Raw genomic sequence first — 20,796 nt, 5'->3', positions numbered from 1 at the left:
TTGTAGTTTCAGGTGGCATTTTAGTTTCATTCTTTTGAATGAAAAGATTTTGGTTTTTCCAACACCATTTATTAAAGAGACTATCTTTTCCCCCATTGTATGTTCTTTTCTCCTTTGTCATAGATTAACTGACCATTCATTTTATTTCTGGGCTCCCTGTTCTTTTTTTTTTTTTTAATTTTTTAACGTTTATTTATTTTTGAGACAGAGAGAGACAGAGCACGAGCTGGGGAGGGGCAGAGAGAGAGAGGGAGACACAGAGTCCGAAACAGGCTCCAGGCTTTGAGCTGTCAGCACAGAGCCCGATGCGGGGCTCGAACCCACGGACCATGAGATCATGACCTGAGCTGAAGTCAGATGCTTAACCGACTGAGCCACCCAGGCAGCCCTCTGGGCTCCCTGTTCTATACCATTCGTGCCCATTTTCGTGCCAGTATAATACTGTTTTGATTGCTATAGATTTGTAGTATAGTGTGAAATCAGGAAGCATGGAATTATTGAATCACTATATTGTATATCCAAACTAATATAACACTGTGTGTTAACTAACTGAAATTAAAATAAAAACTTAAAAAGCCCACCCAAAAATCAGGGAGCATGATGCCTCCAGCTGTGTATTTCTTTCTCAAGGTTGCTTTGACTCTTCAGGATCTTTTGTGGTTCCATAGAAATTTCAGGATTGTTTGTTCTATTTCTGTGAAAAATGCCATTGGAATTTTGATAGAGATTCACTGCATCTGTAGATTGCTTTTGGTAGTATGAACATTTTAACAATATTAATGCTTCTAATCCATGAGCACAGAATATCTTTCCTTTGTATCTTCTTCAGTTTCTTTCATCTGTTCCCCATGGTTTTTAGTGTACAGGTCTTTAACATCTTGTGTTATATTTGTTCCTAGATATTTTATATTTTCTGATGCAATTATTAGTGTGATTGCTTACTTAATTACTCTTCATAATAGTTCATTGTTAGTGTATAGCAATGCAACACATTTCTGTATATTGATTTGTATCTTGTAACTTTACTGAACATTCTAACGGTTTTTGGGTGGAGTCTTCAGGATTTTCTATATATAAAGTCATGTCATCTTTACTTTACTTTTTTTTTTTTTTTTTTTTTTTTTTTTTTTACTTTTACTTTACTTCTTACTTTCCAATTTGGATGCTTTTTATCTTTTTTCCAAACTAAATAGTCCTGGCTAGGACTTTCAATATTATGTTGAATAAGAGTAGCAGAAATGGACATCCTTGTCATGTTCCTGATCTTAAAAGAAAACTTTTCAATTTTTCACTGTTGGGTATGATGTTGAGTATGAGGTGTGTCTTATCATAAATGGCATTTATTGTGTTATGGTGCATTTCCTCTATACTCACTTTGTTGAGAATTTTCATCATAATTTAATGTTGATGCTTTTTTTTTGCATCTATTGAGATGATCATTTGATTTTCATCATTCATTTTGTTAATGTGATACATATATCACACAATTTTGATTTTTTTTAATGTTTTATTTATTTCTGAGAGAGAGAGAGAGAGAGAGAGAGAGACAACATGAACAGGGAGGGTCAGAGAGAGAGGGAGACACAGAATCTGAAACAGGCTCCAGGCTCCGAGCTAGCTGTTAGCACAGAGCCCGACGCGGGGCTTGAACTCACAAACCATGAGATCATGACCTGAGCCTAAGTCGGACGCTTAACCGACTGAGCCACCCAGGCGCCCCACACACAATTTTGATTTAAATGTTCAGGACATCACCTCTTAATTTTTTGTCACAGTGATGACACACACATCCCCAGCTACTATTCCCCACCCCACCCCCAAATAGTAGAATCACAAATTTTGCTCAAATCGATCATCTGTGCTTAAGAGTATTATGATGGTGAACATAATGTTCACTTCCAAGCCCAGTAATATACTACAATCCTGCCTCTTACCTTGTACAATCCTTTTGGAATTAATACTTATCACTTTGCATTTGTTTCATTTCTTTGGGCCTGTTGTAATTTTCCTCCAAATGCTATAATGTCTCTATCACACATACCTATCAATATTTTCCATATGCTCAAATAAACCAGTTTAATCTTTTCTCCTTAAAACTGTTCTTCCTGGAGTTTTTCATCCTTCTACTCCAATCCACACGTGTTGCTTTATTTTTGAATCTCATTTGCAGCTCCTTGGGGATGGATTCCTGTTTTGGTTTTTTATTTTGTTTTCTCCAGTGGCTTTCTTGGTTTGCTAGAATGTGCACTCGAGCAGCTTCCAAAGAAATAGTATGAAGAAAGGAAAACTTTTCAATTTCTGAAATGTCTGAATGTCTGAAAATGTCTTTATTTTATGCTCAAACTTTGCTGATAGTTTGGGTATAGGATTTTATTTTCTTCCAAAATTATGAAGTCATTGCTGCATTTTCTTCTATTATACATAATTACAACTGAGAATTCTGCTGCCATTCTGATTCATAATTCTTTGTGCCTGAACTGTTCCTCTATGGAAGCTTAAAACAATGTTCTTTTTCTTGCTAAGATTTTTAGATTTCACAGCAATGTGTTCTAGTGTTCTTTTTTTTTTTTATTGTGACTGACCTTTTTAATCTGAAGATTAAATTAAATTACAAATTTAATCCCTAGTCTTGGGGAATTTCTGTTATGAGAAAACTATTCATTAGATACAGGGCTCTCAAATTGATCTTCTGATTTTCTTACCATTTGTCTGTCTCTTTACCTACTTGTTCTTTTTTCTTATTTCCTCTCCTTATTTCCCAAGTTTGCCATTCCTGCTGTTATGTTTATAATTTCTAGGCACTCTTTGTACTTTTCTGATTTCTTACCCCTAACCCGAGCACACACTCTTCCATCTTTTTGTGGCATTCTGATCTTGTTTCAAGGATTGAATATCTTTGCTTATTTTTCTGAAAACAGTATTCATAGTTTCTATGTCTGTGGTCAGTGTTTCCTGTATTCCCTCTGCCTATTTTGATTCCTCTCAGATTGGAGGTCTTCCTCAAATGTCTGCTTATCCTAGGCTGTCCATTCATATTTAGAGTGAGACACTTATGGAGGCTGAAAGCTCTGTGTGTATTGGGTTCTGTGTGGTGAGGGGAAGGGGTTGTGCAGGTGCCAGAGGGAAAGTCAGCTTGGACACTGGAAACCTAACGCCAGTTTTCCCTCCACCAGTATCTGATATTTTAAAAAATTTGCTTTTCTTGTTCTTTGGGTTTTTGTTTGTTTGTTTTTGGGTTTGTTTGTTTGTTTCTTGGCTATTCAGTTTCTCCAGAGAAAAATTCTTTCATTTCCTGCCTGGGGAGTTAAATCTGGTGCCTGGTTTTTGGAAGCAGAGCTGGGCAAAGAAATGAAGGAGTCCCACCTTTCACAATGCAGCATGTCATTTTATTACTTCATTTTTCTTCATGTCTCTCTATTGTCAACCCCCAACACATAATGTGATGACCGCTGAAACTTGGGTTCAGTATCCTCAGAAAAGAATTCTCTGGACTCTGTGGAGCATAGGTAGTAGTAGAGAGGAGGATATAGTTGGCTGGTTATATTGGGGGGGAGAATGATATGGGATTCAAATCAGGTTGTGTGTGGATTTGGCACGTGTCTTGTTTTCTGCCCTGACACACCCTCCTGTCTCTTTTGATAACTTGTGCCCCATGTCCTGGCCTTACTGTTGCTCTGACTGTGAGGTAATCTCATTTCTTTTCAGAATTTTCCTCTGTAGCAGCATAGCTGTCCTTTCCTCCTCCTCGTGAATCAGAACCACACTTCCATCCTTTACCATTTTTCAACTATTTATTGAAATCTCTTTTCTGCTGGCATCTCTTCAACTGGTCATTTTCTCTTGTGGCCTAAAATGTTTTAAATTCCTTTCTTGTCAATTTGGTGGAATTTAGGACATAGTCCTATGCATGCATCAGTGTGCCATGTTTAATCTGCTGTACTCCCTTTTGAAGATCTCTTCTGACTAATATTCTGTTAAGAATCCTACTTCCTGCTCATTTTTAAACTAACTGTGTAAAACATCCAGTAAAGCACTTAAACTCTCTGAGCTTTAGTTTCTCATTTGTAAAGACAGCAGTAAAAAACCTGTAAACAGCAAGAAAAGTATCTGTTTTGTCAATTTTGTGTTCCTGTGTGGCTGAAATGAGATTTGGTATGTGAGAGCATTCTGGAAAAAACAAAAGTGGATGAAAAATTTAAAAAACCATCATAAGTAAAAAAAAAATAATCATAAGCAAAAGTAACAAACAGAAGGAACCTCTTTTTGCCAATGGCAGAGAGCTCCTCCCTCTCATTTATCTGGCTTCCCCTATGTTGATATGGATGGGGTGTTCAGCTGATAACCTTCTTACTTGTTTTGATCCAAATTCCTTTTCTCTAACTTCAACATAGCTCAGCTTCACATGATTTCTGGTTTTATCCTCACCATCATCTTTGAATATCTTGAGGAAGGTATAGAAGTTTCTAGTGTTCTTTGGTCTCAGTTTGGGCTCTTTTTTAAATTTTTTCTATTTAATTGGAAATTTATGTTCCAACACTGTAAATCCATGGCCTCCTACATTGTCTGTTGGGTTATATTACTTGTATAAATCAAGGAAAACTGCAGCGAGAAATAGAAATGAAATGTTAAACACAGTCATAATTTTATAATATAAATTGCAACTTGCTGGAATCTATGGTATTATGAGGCTATACCTTCACAGTGGATTATTGTGAGGATGAAATAGATAATATGCGGAAATGCTTTGTAAAGTATAAAGGGCTACAACAGATGTAAAGAAGTGCTATCATAATTGTTTATGTCTCTGGGCATCGGGTTGCTTATCTGCAAGATGAGTTGTTGAGTTATAGTTCTGCAATGGGGGTTAAGTTCACAACTGCACATATCTCCCACTGATTACAACTAAAACACAGGGTATAATTTAAAAAATTTGCTCCCTGAGCATTCTGAAAAGCCTACACATAGTTTAATTAGGCAGTTAACCACACAGTGTGTTTGGAGAGAGACACCAAATGCTTTGCAGCTCTACTGACCTGACCTATAGGTTTTCTGTCATGTGATCAAAAACCCAACGTGGCAGCTAACTTCCAGGTGAGTGTTACATATAAAGAAACAAAATGCCAATACTCTTGGGAAGGTTAACACCTCTGGACTCCACTATTAATACTTCATTATAATTTAGTTCAGCAGAGGGGCCTTGAATCCTGTAAACAAACCCAGATATGAGCTCCGTATGTCCTTTGACATGTGTCATTGGAAGCAAGCACCAGAATATGATACTGATCCTCCTTATGCTTCGAAGTGGGAAATGCGTTAAGACTTAAACATTCTAGAAGTGGTAGTCTTCAACAACAAGTTGGTGATGTGACTCCATCAAGGAGGCCATTTCCTGTAAAATAAAAAAACTTTTCTTTGGTTTTGTTTGTGAAAAGAGAGAATGTGAATACTAGAGCTTTCATATTTTAGATGGGAGTTAAAATATTCTTATAATGATGTCTAGTAATATTATTTTATGTTTTCATAACATGTTAACGTAGGGAGGATGCCCTCTGTATACTAAAATAATTATAATATTAATAAATATCTCTCTTCTTTGTCTCACGTCAGAAAATGTTGGGGTGGCTTTTATTACTAATTGTATCAATTAACTAGAGTTTTGTTTCCCTATTTGTGTTTTAAAAAGTAAGTAAGAGCTAGTCCAACATTCAAAAATCAAAGTAATCCACCACATCAACAATCTAAAGAAGGAAAATGATGTGATCGTATCAATGGAATAGAAAAAGATTTTGACAAAATCCCAAACCCATCATGATAAACTCAATAAATTAAGAATTGAAGGTAACTTCCTCAACTTGTTAAAGAATATCTATAAGAAATCACTAGTGTGAAGCATTGTGGTTGGGTTGGCAGTGTTTTTTCACCAGGGGAATAGTACCTTGGCATTGTGGTGGCAGGGGTGGGGATAGGGAAAGAACTGAAGGTTGGGGGGAAGACACTGAAAATGGAGAGCAGACTATTGAGATGGTGATGATGAGTGTCTGGTCAGTTATACCATATTCATGATTTGCCAGGGGCCACCTTTGCATAGCAAGGTTGTGGTATTGCTGTTGTCTTCTGCTCCATAGACATAGTTGTGCCTAGACATGAAGAAATGCTGCCAATAAACACAAGAAGTGGAAGGGCCAAGAAGTCTTCTCGGTCAATTTAATTTTCCATTTTCAGGATTGAATTGGCCCAAGAATTCTGCCTGTGTTGTCAGAATTCATAAACATCAACTTAAAGATAGAAGGATTCCCTATTCAGTATGTGATACTGATACCAGCAGGTATTGGCCTAAAGTGTTCAATTACAATATGCTTTCCTACAATAAGGACTTCCACAGTTAAGTCCTTCCCCTTTTACGGTTTCTGATACAGAAGCTATTGGATATTTTCCCTGGAATTTGCTGATCTTGGTCCATCCTTCTAAAAATCTCATCCTCATTGGGCTAGAGGAATGTTTCCAACTGAGAAGCCCCACTCACTTGACAACACCTCTGAAGATGAGAATAACACTTCAAACCTTATTTTCCTTCTTTGGTGTGGTTCCCATACTGGACTCAAAACACTGCTGTGTGATGACTTACAGCAAAAGATGCTTCATAAAAATCAATTATAATATGCTTTACAGCAGTTAGACTCTTTTAATATACCTTGTTTTGTCTACAAGGACATTAGTAGAATTTTAGATCTGCCAAAACATTATCATAAGAACCATTGGTGGGGCAAAATTTCTTTGTCTTGAAATCAATCATGTTACAAGAGGTAAGGATAGAATGGCTTTTTCATGCTGGCTCCAAATCCAAGAAAAAGGAGTCCCAACTCTACCTACTCTTTGCGATCTCTCAACATGATGGGGTTTTGATTTTATTTATACTCCAGAAGTCACTATGAAGATTTTGTCTTTAATATCCCTAGGATGAGGATCAGCTGCAATAAGTCAGAGCCAGGCTCCCAGCTTATGTTTCCAGGATGGTGAGCAAATTTGCTTTCTTCTTTGCTATTATTTTATGTAAGGCAAGCTTTAAAAATATGTGTTAGTCTTCCTTTGGCCACTGAAAAGACAAGTACATAAATCAGAAACTGAACTTGCTACCAAAAGCGTATTTGAACAAGAAAGAATATGGAAACTACTGATTTAAATCTGATACTCTCTCACAAACACACCAGATGTTTTATATACCAAATTATCCCTTGGTGCTGAAATCTATATCTTCTGACATCCAAATATTGCTATTGCAAGTGTTGAAATACTCTCAAGTTTAACATGTGTAAGGAAACCAAACCTTTCTCCAGATAAAACTATGCACTTTCAAACTATCCAAAGAACTGTGATTTATTTCAGGGATTGAAAATGTGTGGTAAGGCATAAAAAACACCACATGACATAAGGTGTTTAGCTTATACTTAATATGTTTATTTTCAGAAGTTCACCACCATTAATCCATGACAGGTGTAGGGTCTATGATTTGAAACAATTATCTTTCAAGCCATTCATATCACTACTTAAGAGATGGCTTCATTCTTCCTAGTTACCATATGTCCTAACCATGCAAATGAGAAGGAGAAGAACATCTGGTCGACCATTGTTGTCTCGCCTGTCATGCAAGACATGTGGTATTGCGTGTGCCCCTGATCAGGTTCCTTTGGGATATCAGCATAGTGGATGATTTCATATTTTATACAGCTGGTGCTTTTAGGACATACCATCAATCTTAGTTCAGTACCATCCTTACACCTTTGGGTTTTTGTTGGGCTTTTGGTGATGAATTCCCTTTTTGGATTATGCAAACATCTTTTTTTGGAGCTTCAAGTGACAGTAGCATATTTATGTAACAGCATCTGTATATTTTGACAGTTTATGGGTAGAAATGTGGCCTAGGAAGAGACAGTTCTTTGGAAATTCTGCGTTAGGATATCTATGTTTTGGTGTTAATACAGACTTTCTTTTAGCTGCCTTGGGAGAAATTCACTAAGCTCGTATATCTTTATTTAAAGCTCTGTAAAATGTAAAGTAGTCCTCAAATAATAATTCTGCCATTGTGTTACTCATTGGATAGAGGCTATCATACTCATGCATGCCATTATATACAAAACACCTTTTTCCTAGGGTACATGTTTGAATGATAATTATTTTTAAAAGCATGATTTGAGAATTATAGCATTAGTTTGGTAACATATTTATACTGTGCTACCTCTCATTTGGCCAATTTGGTAATATCCCAGGGCCCTGACAGCAAACCTAAGCATCATGAGGTTATAGTTTCTTGGGATCAGTGACCCATTCTTTGCCACTGCTAAATCCATCCTGTGAAGGAGTGTTTATTCAGGTGATAAAGACTTAGTTTCAATCTAATAAAAGCACATGGGTTACCATGACACAATCAGTACCCCTGCACGTACATATTTTTTTATTTTTCTGAACTGAGGACAATTTTATTGCTCATTGTTTTCTAAGCCTGTGTGTTTCTTGAACTATGCTCAAGTACAATTGTTTTTACAATATGAGGAATAACTAAGTTGGGAGCTTTAGTTTCAGATGCAGTACAGATACAAATATGGATTTATATGGATATATATGGAAACAAAAGATTAAATTAAAAGTGAGAAATAATCTAGATCTTCAGAGCATGTTTAAATAATGGTCATAAAAATACAGAATGCATCTTCTTCGTTATCTTTTTCCTATTAATATTCACATGGTGGGACAAAAAAGGGGTTTTCTTTTCTTTTTTTCTCCTGCATAATCAAGTCTTTAAGAAGCTGTGAGAGCTGGACTGTATTTTTTTTAGTCTCTGAATGCCAGCCGGCACACTGGGGGGCAGTTAAATAATAAATAATAACAAATACTGGGTTTATTGACTCCTGAACCCTTGAATCAATCAATTAATCATGATATTATGGCAAGATCAAAGGGATAAAATTCTAAAACTGACTGCAAGATGCAAATGGCTAAATCCCCCAGTAGAGATAATTGCAAACCATTTTGATCACATATAAAATGATCAATTTTGCTCTTTAGGGCCCAATAACTTAGGTTTGTTTAAATGCTATAAAGTACATCCCTTCAGGATCTAATGGCTTCCTAAGCGTCACTTGTTAAGATAAAACATCATAATCTAATCACTCTAAAGGCTAAAACCACAGATTCAGAGTGGTGAGCCCCATCTCATTTTAAAGGACAATTTCCCTGAAAAATGTCCCCTTGCAACAGATGATTTGTATATGTCAGCATGTCTTAACAACCAGACCAACTTCTTCTGTTTGCACTGATATTAACTTTCCTTTTTCCAACTTTAGGTACTAAAGTAAGATTTTATATGAACTTTTTACCAGTCTACAAGAAACAATGTAGATGGTACTAAGACAAAAGTGAATCACCAAAGGGAGAAAGAAGCCCTAGGTCAGAACTTGCAATATACAGTAATAACACTCAGCGATAATAATGTGCACAAAGGTCTCCCCATGGCCACAGGACTCTGGAATAATAACTGGTGGAGGTTTATGCTGACTCTTTTGGATTTGTTTTCTGTTTTCACTCGCTCACCCCTTGAATAGTGTACCAGATGTGTAGTTAATTCTCAGCAGAGATTTCCCCGAGTACAGAGAACCCTCCTGAGTTTTGCCAGGGGATGTGGTCTTTCATATAGGCTGCTCAGAACACAGCAGCAACCATGGCAATAGAGTTTCTTCTGGATAATTGAGATGCTACCTTCAGTAAATCTATTGTCTTTATGATTCTGGGGTTGCCTGGTGGTAAATAAGGACATTTGGGAAGTCTGTTTTCAAGATTTCAGATAGTATTCAAGTTTGAGATTTGGACGTTGTTTTCTAAGATTTTATCTTTTTAAGAGTCAGATTGAATTCATTCAATCATTCAACAAACATATGTTGAATATCCAGTGTATGCTAGATGCTGTAGATTCAAATAGGAATAGGATTTGATCACTATACTAATGAATTCCTTGAACCATCTCTTAGAGTTGAGTGGTAATTTCACATGCATTATCTCCTTTAATTAATTGACCATTCTCTGAAGGATATATCATATTTTAAGACATGGTAGTGCAGCTCAGTGAGTTGATAGAGTTTGCTTAAGTTTCTAGTATTAAAATATGTATTTAACAGAGTTCTCTGGCTTCTTGGACTTGTGCTATTTCTTCTACATCATAGCATATATTCCCCCTCTGAGTCTTGGTTTCATCTTCCATACTTTAAAGCAGAGGAACTATTTTATCAAATCCTCCCTTTCTCTCTAAACATTCTATGTTTTATGCATAAACAGTATTTGGGTACAAGGAATTAGACAAGACTTCAATTTTAGTGACTCATCAACCTCTTTCAAACACCTTGGGACTTTGGCACAATAGCTTCTCAATCCTGGACACCTTCAAGTCTGGTGGTTATTTTACTCCCAAGAGCTTCTTGGTGTTAGTCTTCCATGACCTACAGAAAAGCAATTAGAGGTGGGTCTGGTTCTGAACATCCTTCTTCCCCTCCTTTTATAGTCTGTCCCTTCCCCAGGTCACAATGACTGGGTGGTAAGTCAGTAGTGTTTGCTCGGGATCTCTTACCCATTCTCTTTCTTTCTTTCTTTTTTTTTTAATTTATTTCTAGGAGAGAGAGAGAGACAGCGTGAGCAGGGGAGGGCCAGAGAGAGAGGGAGTCACAGACTGAAACAGGCTCCAGGCTCTGAGCTGGCTGTCAGCACAGAGCCCGATGCGGGGCTCGAACCCACGAACCGCGAGATCATGACCTAAGCGAAAGTCAGACGCTTAACCGACTAAGCCACCCAGGCGCCCCTTACCCATTCTCTTTCTAAGCCATCAATATCCCAGCTCTCTTCCTTGTGTGTGTCTCATAAACCATCTCAAGATGCTGGGAGAACAGGATCTCCTGGGATGACACCATCTAATCTCTTGTTATGTGTTGGACTGTGTCCTTTCAAAACTTTATATGTTAAAGTCCTAATCCCTAGTACCTCAGAATATGACCTTCTTTGGAAATAGGGTCAGTGCAATTATAATCAGTTAAGTTAGGATGTGGTCATACTGAAGTAAGATTTGTCCCTAACTGAGTATGATGGTGTCCTTATAAAAGGGGGAGATTTGGACACATATATACCCCCCCAGGGAGTGAAAATGAAGGCAGAGATCAAGGTTAGGCATCAGAAGCCAATGAATGCCAAAGATTACTAGCAAACATCAGAAGCTAGGAGAGAGGCATGGAACAGACCTTCCTTTATAGACTGAGAATGAAGTAGTCTTACTGACACTTTGATTTCTGATGCCTAGCTTCCAGAACTGTGAGACATTACATTTCTGTTGTTGAAGATACCCAGTTTGTGGTACTTTGTTATGGCAGTCCCAGCAAAGTAATATACCCCTTATGGAATAGAACTGGCTTGGAGATAAAGGTTTTCTTCTTGACTCAGGATGATGTCTCCCTTAATTCTCACTATCGATAACCTGCATGGGGCTATCAGTCTTCCTCAAAGGACCAAATAATTCCACCAGTTGCCCAAAGCCTTGTGAACATGACCTGGGGCACTAGTCATCACTTCTTCTCATTTGTTTTCCTAAGGACCAACACACAACGTGCACTGAAAACTTTGTTATACTCTTTGACTCCATAGGCCTTTGGCTACTTGAATATCTAATGGTAATTCTGTAATTCTGAGTGTGCTTCTCATAAGAAAAAAGACAAGGCCATACTTTCATTTGCAAAATCCCTTACTATTTGAGATGCTACTTTCCTCCCCGCTAAAAAATACCAAAGAGTGTTTTCCAATTCCCTCCAAAACTGAGCTGAAGGCTCCCTCCCTTTATGCCTAATTGAACTGTCTATTCATTCATCCTTTCATACATCAAACATTTATCAAAGACCAACCACACGTTGTCAGTATAAAGAAACTGTTGACCTGCCCCTGCAGAGCTCAAAGTCTCATTGGATGAATGCTTAGTCTGGTGTGAAAGTCAGACATGGAAAGAATTGTTCTGTAACAAGCCCATGGTGGAGTGTTTACCAAATGAAACCAGAGGCAAAACTGGTTGAATGTCCTTGGGGGAAAAGTTTTGGCAGTCTTCACAGAGGATGTGACTTTTGAAGAATGAGAAGGATGATGGCAATTGGGGGAAAGGCAGAATAGGGGCACAGGTTGGGGAAGGGATCCCAGGTAGAGGTGACAAGTAGAAGTCTCCAGAACTTGGAAAAGCCTGGCTCTTATTTGACTAGAGTGGAAAAACTTGGCTCTATTTGACTAGATTGTATATAAGATATACATGTATGTATAGGTTTGGCAAGAGATGGGGCTTAAAAGTGAAGTTGGGGCTCAGTAGTGGATGGTTTTCCACATGTGGAGTGGTAGAAATATGGTTAGATTTGTTTTTAAATGATCACTCTGGTGGCCAAGTGACACATGATTTAGGGCACAGGCTAGAAGTGCAAGGCCAGTGGGGAGGCTATATTTTTTGAATAAAAAAGTTAGAACATGGTTCAACAAATTAATGTAGTTGTGGACCCAACAAGACAGAATATTTAAACTCAGGATTATTTAGAAAGATTTCCTGTGGCTGTACCTAGGGTTTGGTTACATAGGAAAGAGACTGAAATTGTAAACCAGGGCAGTGCCAGTTGGAATGGAGAGAGAAGGATACATTTATGTGTTAAAGGACTGAATAGGTGACATATTTAATATGGAAGTGAAGAAGAAACAGGACTCAAAGGAGGCGGCTTCCAGATATTTTATTTGTCCATAAAGACAATGGCAGATGGAGATACTAATAAAAAATAGTGATGAATTTCCTGAGAATGCTAATTATTCAATTTTAGAAATACTGAGTTTGACATACTCGTAGAGGATATCCAGGGAGAGAGAACTATAGGCATTTGAAAATATTGGACAGGAGCTCAGAATGGATAGTTAAGAAATAATAATAATAACAACAACGAAATAATACCGGCTCAGTCCCTGTGTGTATTATTTCATTAAGTTCCTTCAACAATGCTGTGAAGTATTATCTTCTTTTTAAAGATGACAAACTCAAGATCACAAAGTTAGTAGATAACAGAACTGGGATTTCTACCTGAGTCTATGTGATCTCAAAGCCAGTGTTCTCAACCCCTTCCCTTCTACTACCATCACTGCATGCATGTCTGTGAAGCTGTCAGCTAGTACGGTCATGCAAGGCCTGTCCTTGGAAGGGAATTTGTAAATGTCTGCTAAATAACTGAATGAGGTTTGGATGCCACCTAGCCTAGGTAGCAGGAGGAAAAGGGCTGTAGAGCTGATTGAAAGACACCAACAAACAATAGGCACCACTGTGAGGACACTCTGTCAGCTGCTACTCTGTGGAGTAGGAGACACAATAGCCTTCTCTGTTGGAGCGACAAGTTTCCCTGCCCTTATATCTCATAGAAGCCCCCACTGAAGACAGTTCTTCCACCTAACTAGGATGAACCTCCCTTTGAGCACCAAGTCCTCCAAGATGCCCTTTATGATTCTCATGAAGTGCTGTATCCTCTCTTACCCCTCCTCACCAGTTGCCCAGGAGATATGCTGAGATTCTGCTATCATATTTCTGCACAGAAGACAAAGAATCAAGCCCACTAAAATCCAAAGGAAACTGAAAGCAAGCATGAAAATCTTAAAGTAGCACTCTTCATAGCATTAATCAAAATTTACATACCAAGAAGACTGGAGGAATGTGATGTTTTAATCTGATACTGAGACTTATGGGGACCCTCAGTGCTCTGAACAAGTTCCTGTGGTTCTGCAAGAGAAAACCGTACTTTTTAAAGTCATTTCTCTCAAATTGAATAATGTCAAGCCTAAGGATATTCACATAAATGAATATGAGAATACTTTTCTGATTTTTTTGTTTTGATGAGTCTGATATTAAGACTTGAATATAAGCTCTTTCAAGATCCTGGATTAAGATTGATTTTTACAGTTGACTCACTTTCAGGGAAGAGGGATTGATAGGAGGCCTTGTGAAAATTCAGAGTCATATAATTAAAGTTTGCTTAGAAATAAAAGCTAAAGTTCTGAAACTTTGTGACCTATAGCTTTGATGTGCAATTATCACTTTTTTTCCTGGACCTTACGTTTCAATAGCCTGATCTTTTATAAGAAATGTATTCACTGAAACAGTAGAAACTACAGCACTGACAGGTCACTTTAATTAAATAGATGTTTTTATTTTAAATTTAATAAATAAATCAGGGGCACTGGGTAGCTCAGTCAGTTAAGCATCTGACTCTTGATTTTGGCTCACAGTTCATGGGATTTGGGATTGAGCCCCATGTTGGGCTCTGTGCACTCAGCTTGGGATTCTCTCCATTCCTCTCTCTCTCTCTGCCTCTCCATCTCTCACTCTCTCAATAAATAAATAAACTTAAAAAATAAGTAAATTAAGGTCAGATTTCTTGCTGTTAGCAATGTTTACCTCCCTACAGTAATGGCTGTAATACGTTAAGTGTGAGATCTTGTACTTCTTATAGAAAAAGAGTATTTTTTTCTTCACTTTTTATTTATTTATTTATTTTTTTAAATGTTTTATTTATTTCTAGGAGAGAGAGAGAGACAGCGTGAGCAGGGGAGGGTCAGAGAGAGAGGGAGTCACAGACTGAAACAGGCTCCAGGCTCTGAGCTGGCAGTCAGCACAGAGCTCGACGCGGGGCTCGAACCCACGAACCGCGAGATCATGACCCAAGCGAAAGTCGGACGCTTAACCGACTAAGCCACCCAGGCGCCCCTTTTCTTCACTTTTTAAAGGTAAAGTTTATTAGATCATGATGTTGTCTGAATTTATCACCTTTGTCAAAAGAAAAATATGTAATGCTTCATAAATTTGCATGCCATCCCTGCTCAGGGGCCATGTTGATCTTCTCTGTGTCATTCCGATCTTAGCATATGTGTTGCCTAATTGAGCACAAGGATATTACTTTTGTAAAGCTCCATTAAAAATATATTTTCTTTTCCTGGCTTTTGTACTCATTTCATGACTAAATTAGAATTTTATAACTCAATAATTACATTGCAAACAACTTTTAACTACAATTATGAATATTATCTCTTAGTTCCACAGATGATTAATCTTACCTTAAATCAGATTTACTTGGGGGCGCCTGGGTGGCTCAGTTGATTACGCGTCTGACTTCTGCTCAGGTCATGATCTCATGGTTTGTGGGTTCGACCCCCGCTTTGGGCTCTGTGCTGACAGCTCAGAGCCTGGACCCTGCTCCGGATTCTGTGTGTCTCTCTCTGTCCTTCACCTGCTTGCACTGTCTCTCTCTCAAAAATAAATAAAACATAACAAAAAAATAAAAAAATCATATTTACTTGGAATTTTAAAAATTAGTGTTTCATAGGCCTTATCATAAAAGCATCAGTTCACATGTACAGATTACATATATGACTGCAAAAGTATAGTGTATAGCAGAATTTCACTGAATAGTTATTTGAGCCTGTAAGTGTCAGGTATTTATGACTCTTAAGCTCTTAGAAACAGTTATTTATATCATCACTAGAATAATTCACTTACTTTTGGTGAAAATAGCTGGAAACTCAGATAATTTTGTCATCTAGGATATTTGGTCTCAAATTTCAGTGTGTATATCAGTCAGGGCCGAGTTTGGAGATGGAAACAACACAGTAATTAAAACAGAAAAAGCTTAATTAAACAATTATTAACTAGCAATGGGGCATAACTACCAAGGGGTAAAAAGAACTCTAAAGAAAACAAGAATGGCAAATATAGGGCATAGTCACTAACTGTAGGGTTTAGGTAAGGTACGTACATGGGGAATAAACACATTTGCAAGAGGGTTCTCTCTCCCTCATCACTAAGAGTCAGACCTCTTTGGAGAGGGTGTAACTGGTTTACATCCAGAGGTTTACTGGGTGGCTGAGAAGATCACTGAGGTGCCATAGGCTGAATGAATAGAGCCAGTGTTTCATTTGAGAGCATCTGCAAAGACCTTGACCTGGTTTAAGAACTTACAGCCATTTAAATATTAGAACACTTAATACTGCTTCACTAACTTCTAGGCTTTTTTGAAGCTTCTATAGATATTGAAATAAGAAAAAAATGTCCTACATTTGTGCACAACTTTATGCAGATTGTTTCTTGTATGTTTTCTCATTCAAAACTCACAGGTCCATACACTTTGATATGCGCTCCCCCCCCTCCCCATTTCATAAAGATTAAGGCCAAATTCCTCAGAACTACTCATGCTTTCAATGCATGAATCTAACATATTTCTCTGAACTCATTTTCTCATCAGTTCCTATGCTCCATTCTTAAAAGTTATAATGGATGCTTTTTAAATCTCCATGTAACCTTTAACCCACTTATTGGATTTATAATATTCTCCATTCTTTCCATGAAACACACTAAACTGATGTTTATAGCCTGCAAAACACACCTGGCTTGCAGGACACTCTCTAGTATGCCCTAAACTTCTGCTTCTGCCAGCTGGAGTTGTAGACTCATAAAGAATCAGATGTTTGTATATGTGTGCTCCCAGATCTGTTTGTTTCAGTGAAATTTATTCTTATAATCATATAATTAAAGTGAATATAGAGCATTATAATATTAGTGCAAAAAGAGAAGCTCATATTGAGAATTCCTGCTTCCAGCAAGCTGGCAGATAAAACAGAAAATTCTCTAATAGCTTCTATACATCTGGATAAAATACAGTAAAAATTCTTAGAGATGTATAACTGTGTTTATGAGAAAATGGAAACCTACAGTTCCCCCTAAAGAAGAAACTGTAAATCAAAGAAGTATGAGTCTGAGCTGATGCTTAGTCTTCCCTGGAGGTTGGGGCAGGAGGGTTTTAATGTCTACAATAGAAAATGAGGCTAGTGTTGTATAGGAGTTTAAAATAAAACCATTCTATAAGGGCTGGATTTTTAAAGCCTGTACCCTCTGTGTAAAAGTGGACTGTTGGGCTCTGCACTGATGGTGCAGAGCTTGCTTAGGATTCTCTCTCTCTTTGCTCTTCCGCCGGCTTGCAAACCTGTGTGCATGTGCGCTCTCAAAATAAATAAATAAACTTAAAAAAATAAAATAGTGCATTTCTCAGGAACTCTCTATGGTTAATACTTTGCTAGAGGGGAAAACAAACATAGCTTGACAATAGGAAGGTCTCCAGTATTCTGTGAGTCTTCTTTAGCATATGAAAATCCCTTTGGAGACTTCCTTTTGTCTTTACCTTCCCCAACTCCCAAGTGTTGGGAGTGCCTTACAGTCCCGGGGAGCTCTCCTGGCCCAATGGATCCTGTCCCCATGCTTTAATAAAATCACGTTTTTGCACCAGAAAAATAAAAAAGGAAAAGAAAATAATTAAAAATTTAAAAGTAAGCGTTAAAATCATAGAAAGTAAGATACAATGAAGAGACCAGACATATTTGCAACCAAATCAAATAGAATTCCTAGTAATGACTACTATAGTCCTTGAAATAAGAAACCCCAATGTGTGGGTTGTAAAGGGAATGCTTAGCACAGTGCAGTATATGTCAAATATGTGCCAGTACAGGTGTGTTGGCCAGCAAACCTCAAGTGGCAACTTCTGCCTTCTGCCCTTTTCATATTCCTCATATGCTATGAATACAACAGGGGTATAAAGATTATTTCAAATAGAATATGTTACTAAGGCTTTAAAGCTTAGTCCTTTAGCCCTTGGTAACTGGACATCAAAAGATGTATTTTAGCTGAGTCCAGCAGCATTGAAAAACCTATAGAGATGCATGCTCAAATAGGTTGTACCATGACTGGGATCATTGTGGTGCTAAGACTTTAATTGATAAATACAATGATAGTGGAGAATTTGACTTGCTATGTCCAACATAGCTTCACAATTTAGAGAAGAGATTGAAGCTCTGGGTGCTACATCTCATCTTTTTGGAATACTGTTCTTTAGACAAGTTTTTGAGAAAGTACCTCAGCTGTTTCATGTCAGCATTAAAAAAAAATGTTTTAATGTTTATTTATTTTTGAGAAGCAGTGAGAGAGCACAAGGAAAGGAGGGGCAGAGAGAGGGGGAGACACAGAATCCGAAGGAGGCTCCAGGCTCTGAGCTGTCAGCACAGAGCCCGATGTGGGGCTTGAACATACAGACCGTGAAATCATGACCTGAACTGAAGTCAGACGCTCAACCGACTGAGCCTCCCAGGCGCCCCTCATGTCAGCATTTGAGAGCTTTCTGTACAATGCACTGTTTAAGCATTTGTTTTTTCCTCAGAAGGTGTACAGGATTTCTTTCAAAAAATTTACCGTAAGTCTATAGCACTGGATAAAGCATCAAGTCTTTACCTGTCATTCTCAAATACAATGGCTGAGAAGTTGAATGTAAATAACATAGAGTTAGTTACAGTTGCTAGGCAATAAAGTTCAAATGAAAAATATAAAAGATAAATTTTTAAGTGTTGAGGATAAAATGAGAAAGTCCAGCATAGTTCTAATAAGAGCTTCATAAAGAAAAGAGGGAGAATAGTGAAGAGGCAATACATAAGGATATAATGGCTGATAATTTTAAAAATTGATATAAGAACATGAATAATGATATAAGAAGCACAATGAATACAAGACAGAATAAATACAAATAAATTCACAACCATATAATTGTAATTAAACTATAAAAAAGAAAACATAGAGATTTTATAAGAAACCAGAGAAAAATTCAGCTTACAAAAGGAATGACCATTAAACAGACACTGAATTTTTTAAATTTATTTAAAAAAGTTTTAAATGTTTATTTATTTTAGAGAGAGAGAGACAAAGAGAGACAGAGTGAGTAGGGGTGGGGTAGAGAGACATGGAGACAGAATCTGAAGCAGGCTGTAGGCTCTGTGCTGTCAGCACAGAACCAGATGTGGGGCTTAAACTCATGAACCATGAGATCATGACCTAAGTCAAAGTTGGATGCTTAACCAACTGAGCCACTCAAGTGCCCCAGACAGGTGAAGTTTTAACATGAACAACTAAAGCCTGAAGCCTGTAGAATGATTATATAAAAAAATTCTGAAAGTAAATAATTGTTATCTAGAATTACCAGGCTAAACTTATGTCATTCATGAGTGAGGACACAATTAAGTCATTTGCAGAAAAACATATGGAGTGAACCTAGCAATCTATAGAGCCTCACTATAAGAACTTATAAAGGGTAAATTTTAGTAGGAAGGAAATTTAACCCAAAGGAAAGAGTGGGAAACTAAAGGCAAGGAGGACCCAAGAAATTGGTAAAATATTAATAAATCCAAAGAAGTATTAATTATATAAAATTATAATGATGTTGAAGATAAATGGAGGGAGGGAGAGTTTAAAATCAAGGTGGAATTTAAAAACTAGGCAAAAATAACATGTAAGATTAAAGGAGATATCAGAGTTAAAATATTTTAAGTTCCTATATTTGGGAGAATTGAAGGTATATTGATTAATTCTATAATTTGGTAAGCCCAATACACATTAAAATATGAGTAATCATTAAAAATATCAATGGATGATATAGCTTCCAAAGTAATATAAAGAATAAAACAAACAATGCAACAGATATTAGGAAAGTTAAAAAAAAAAGGAAATATGTCAAAAGCTTGCTGAATAGAAACTTCAAAATAATAGAATAGAAATAAATAGAAATATTTCAAGTTTACAACAAATATAAAGTAACTAACTTGGTAGCTGAAAGCAGAGAATATTGGATTAGATCTTTAAAAATGCAGCTGTGTAGTATTTAAGAGACTCACCTAAAACTTGACACATAAGGCCTAAAATTAAAATCTAGAAAATGTATTTTACGTCAGACTAAGTGAAAGAAAATTAATACAAGTATGTTAGTAACAAGTACTCTTTAAGAATCAAGAACATTATTCTTTAGTTATTAAGAATTAAGAGCATTGTGGAGGAAGGGGCAAGATGGCAGAGAAGTCGGGAGCTCTGTGCATTTCACTTGCCCCCATCTCTCAAACGGAGGCGGCCTGAAGCCATAGGAACCCTTACAAAACCGCAGGAGTTTGGGAGGAAAAGGAGACAGTTCCACTGAGAAAACAACCTTATAGATGCATGAGTGCGAACTGGGGAAGGAAAAAATGGGCCAGACAGGAGACACGGGCGGAGGGGAGAGGGGGAGACGCGGTGAGTCAAGGGGAAAAGAAAGAGCGGCCGAACCTGCTCAAAGAACTGTCCCTAGAGAAGAGAAAAACCTCGGCTCTGGACAGAAAGCTCTTGGGTTCCCAGCTGTGGTGCTAACTTTGAGCTGGATGCCCCGGTCCCAGGCTGCGCCAGAAGAAACTGCTCCTCTGCTCTCCAGCTCGATCGGAGGGGAAGAGGCGTGGCCTGAAACTGCTCCTCCGCTCTCCCAGCGTGGCTCTAGCCCCAGTGGGGGAAGCAGCCGGCTTGAAACTGCTCAGGAGGACTTGGCCTGCGGGTTTATATTTCTGGCGGTATCAATAAACCGCGGACTAAGCTCTGGAAATGAGGCATGGCTTGGGAGATAGAACACGGCCCACCTTGGCTACGCCGGCGGCACAGGGAGATCAGACCCAAAAGAGTGATTTCCAACGCGTGGTTCGAGAAGAGACTGAGGCGCCGCCATTTTTCTCCCCACAAACACCAGGGCGAGACTTCAGGGAGTGGCCTACGGGACCCAGTGGAGGCTAAGACCAGCCTACACCGAACCATGCCCATCCCTGCTAGAGAGCTGCTGTGTTTGTTTGTTTGTTTGTTTTGTTTGTTTGTTTTTATGGAGACCAGGG

At 37.9% G+C, this 20,796-nt stretch overlaps 1 non-coding gene across 1 annotated transcript; it reads right to left on the bottom strand.

Moving 5' to 3' along the window:
• Positions 1-14,866: 14,866 nt before the first annotated feature.
• Positions 14,867-14,973, bottom strand: LOC144220201 (U6 spliceosomal RNA). The gene has a single exon (XR_013331658.1). It is a non-coding gene; the product is annotated as a U6 spliceosomal RNA (small nuclear RNA).
• Positions 14,974-20,796: the final 5,823 nt, after the last annotated feature.

This window comes from Crocuta crocuta, unplaced genomic scaffold, assembly GCF_008692635.1.
Source record: "Crocuta crocuta isolate KB4526 unplaced genomic scaffold, BGI_CrCroc_1.0 scaffold9, whole genome shotgun sequence".
Lineage (NCBI taxonomy): Eukaryota > Metazoa > Chordata > Mammalia > Carnivora > Hyaenidae > Crocuta > Crocuta crocuta.
The sequence above is the reverse complement of the archived record's forward strand: the minus strand, read 5'-3'. Positions and strand labels throughout refer to the sequence as shown.